The following is a 3,678-nucleotide window of genomic DNA, read 5'->3' on the forward strand; positions in this document are numbered from 1 at the left end:
GAGAGAGAGAGAGAGAGAGAGAGAGAGAGAGAGAGAGAGAGAGAGAAATTAATTCCCAAACCCTGTCTGCTTAAGCATTACAACTATCCTTAACTTGAAGGCGTGTACATCAATATACCATTACGAACAACCCTGAACCCTTCATTACCTTTCTAAAATCGCCTACTTCCTCTGACGCTAACATCCTCACAGCATCAACAAACAACCTTCAAAGTCATCTTCGTCTCTTCATTATTCCCGGCAATTAATCAACCCGTCAAAACTGGCTAAAGATACGCACCGGTACTTAAATATTTACGAGAACTGTCCATTAGGGACGAGGCAACATCAAGTTATGTATACGGATTATATATACAAAATATGTTCATATATTTTATATACAAAATATGTTCATATATTTTGTTCTGAAGCCAGCTTTCAATATGTACGAGATACTTTAAATTTTAAAAAAGGAAATAATTTTCCGTGGTGTGCTTCTCACAAAGATAAGTTAAAAATGTGATGGCTTGTTGTACATATCAACTTTCCCTCATTAAAATTCCTTATGGAGCTGTAGCAATATCATTTATCACTAGCCCTACGTAAAAAAAATCCGAGCTTGTATGTATTATTATTATTATTATTATTATTATTATTATTATTATTATTATTATTATTATTATTATTATTATTATTATCATTATTAACGGTCAGAGACTTCATTTACTAATGTTGCTACTTATACAACCAAATGCTCTACTTCAAATGCAGAAAAATACTCTTATGTCAGCAAGACATCCATGGGGAACAAAGCGAGGTAGCAGTTCAGAAAATTCCTGAACAGTTAAAGAATTGGACACACGGCAGCATCGAAACTATATACCACATGACCTGTAACTGAGACATAACGTTAACAAAATTAAAAGAAAAATTAAAAGAAAATTAAAATAAACATTAACAATAACCATCGAAAAATAACAAAACTAACAAATCTAAAGACTACTCTGCATATTTGCCAAAAAAATAATTAATTAAGATGCGAAGTTAACAGCACCTGAGGACTGTATCAAAACATGAAAAGGCAAGACAGAGACTACAGCTTTAGAAAGAAAAATATAAAAAGAAAGCAGCCAATAAAGAGGAATAGTAACTACAATTGTATTAATTGGGCCAAGCTATCAAACCGATCTGTGAAGCCCGTCAAACTTGGCAACGCTGCTAGAAAAAAATGAGAAGTAATGGTTGCTAAATACAAACGATCAAAAAGTCACGCTAATCCCAAAACAAATACATTAAGATTAAGAAATGAGAGTATCTCTCGTCGCCACCTGTCGTTATGCTAATGAAAATGAGGAAGGTGATTTCAACTGATGGTTCCCAGTTCACAGGAAGTGGATGGCAAGCGGCCGCCCCGCTCCCTTCCCACACACATACACACATACACTCCACCCCATCCCAGTCGCCCCCACCTCCTATCCCTTCCCCCTTCCCCCTTCATCACATTAAACAGCAGTCTTTCTGTTTTGTTCGACGATGAGAGCTTCTGAAACCATAACATTTATCAGTACCACAAACATTTCACGCATTGAAATACCACCAATTACCAGTTACAATTATCCAGTAACATTAAAATTTAATCTCGAACAATATGCATTACATGTAAATAGTGCTCCTGTTAAAATTTTCAGGACAAATAAGTTTCAATTCATCGGTTTTTGTAATACTAGCCATAGTTCTACATCAGAAGCGTCACAAGTGGTGAAATTCCAACATTAAGGGGAGCAACTACGCTAAAATCAAAATTGCATGTTATTAAGTGTCGGAGAATAACCAAGTGAACTTACCTAATTTAACTGTATTATTGAGAAAGTGTAACACTTGGACGAATAATAAATTTACTATTTATTAGTCAGAAAGAAATGGATATTGATCACTGGAATATCTAATATTTTTAACCCTGATAGTCAGTTCTTGGGTGAAAATCTTCAGCGTGGAAAATATCAAAAGCTACATGAATATACAATAAACTCCAAATTGTTATCAGGAGGATTGGTGTTATGAAGACAGTAGTCCAAGCCAATCTTCCTACTATTCAAATGCCAATAAATACCGCGTGTGAATCTACCAAAACTAGCAATACCATCCCAAACTTTTGCTCCCGAACGAAATCGTGACGCTCACGAAACATTCTGCTTCGTGAACATCACTGCAGCGACCCTTCCAGGACCTCAAGGAAACCCCTCACAGAAAAAACACAACAGTGACCCCGGAGTGACTCGAACACCCAGCCTTCTGATCTGGAGTCAGACGCGCTACCATTGCGCCACGAGGCCCGGTAACTAAGTGCCAATATACCAAAACTTCACCATTCACGCCTGGCAGTCTTGGCACGGACGCGCCGGTGGTGGCACTGTGACCACCATATCACTGTGCCTCTCTCTCTCTCTCTCTCTCTCTCTCTCTCTCTCTCTCTCTCTCTCTCCACGGGACAGCTGACTATGTTTGCTCTGCAATGTATGCAAGTCTCTCGGGAACTTCTTTATTTTGTTGTAGTTAGTTGTTGCTTACTGTTTGTGTGCGAATGATAATAGAGAGAACGAGAGAAAGTGTGTGTGTGTGTGTGTGTGTGTGTGTGTGTGTGTGTGTGTGTGTGTGTGTGTAAGAGAGAGAGAGAGAGAGAGAGAGAGAGAGAGAGAGAGAGAGAGAGAGAGAGAGAGAGAGAGAGAGAATGTGCATGTATGCTAATGAGAAATGGAGACTGCGTGCGTAGAGAGAGAGAGAGAGAAAGAGAAAGAGTGAGAGAGAATGTGCATGAACGCCAAAGATAAAAAGACAATGTGCGCTTGTAGGAGAGAGAGAGAGAGAGAGAGAGAGAGAGAGAGAGAGAGAGAGAGAGAGAGAGCGAGAGAGAGAGAGAGAGAACGCCATGTGAAAGAAACAGAGGTCCACTAGCAAAGAAAGACATAAGTGCCAGGTCACGAAAACCAGCAAACAAGTATCGCAGCTCGGAATATTCCTAGCCATGGCCGAAAAACGCTGGCACGAACAATCCAGAGTAACCGTCGCATGCCATGACCCTCTTCCAATATTGATTTATCGTCGGCACCGAGATGCAAAGACCTCAACTAGGCGACTGTAATCACTGCGCTGGAATCCGCGCCTTAAGAAGCGCAAGAAAAGTTTACTGTTAACGAGTAATTAAGTAACCCGACGGTGAATTTAAGAAGCGCAGGGAAAGGTTACTGTTAACAAGTAATTGAATCATCCCAACGATGAATTTAAAAAGTGCAGGGAAAGGTTATTGTCAACAAGTAACTGAGTTATCTTAACGATGAATTTAAGAAGCGCAGGGAAAGGTTATTGTCAACAAGTGATTGAGTCATCTCAACGATGAATTTAAGAAGTGCAGGGAAAGGTTATTGTCAACAAGTAATAGAGTCATCCCAATGATGAATTTAAGAAGCGCAGGGAAAGGTTATTGTCAACAGGTAACTGAGTCATCCCAACGACGAATTTAAGAAGCGCAGGGAAAGGTTATTGTCAACAAGTAATTGAGTCACTCCAATGATGAATTTAAGAAACGCAGGGAAAGGTTATTGTCAACAGGTAACTGAGTCATCTCAATGATGAATTTAAGAAGTGCAGGGAAAGGTTATTGTCAACAGATAACTGAGTCATCCCAATGATGAATTTAAGAAG

At 39.2% G+C, this 3,678-nt stretch overlaps 1 non-coding gene across 1 annotated transcript; it reads right to left on the reverse strand.

The window, feature by feature from the left end:
* Positions 1-2,240: 2,240 nt before the first annotated feature.
* Positions 2,241-2,312, reverse strand: TRNAW-CCA (transfer RNA tryptophan (anticodon CCA)). Its single transcript has one exon. It is a non-coding gene; the product is annotated as a tRNA-Trp (tRNA).
* Between the last annotated feature and the right edge of the window lie 1,366 nt (positions 2,313-3,678).

The sequence above is a fragment of the Macrobrachium rosenbergii genome, chromosome 41, assembly GCF_040412425.1.
Source record: "Macrobrachium rosenbergii isolate ZJJX-2024 chromosome 41, ASM4041242v1, whole genome shotgun sequence".
NCBI lineage: Eukaryota > Metazoa > Arthropoda > Malacostraca > Decapoda > Palaemonidae > Macrobrachium > Macrobrachium rosenbergii.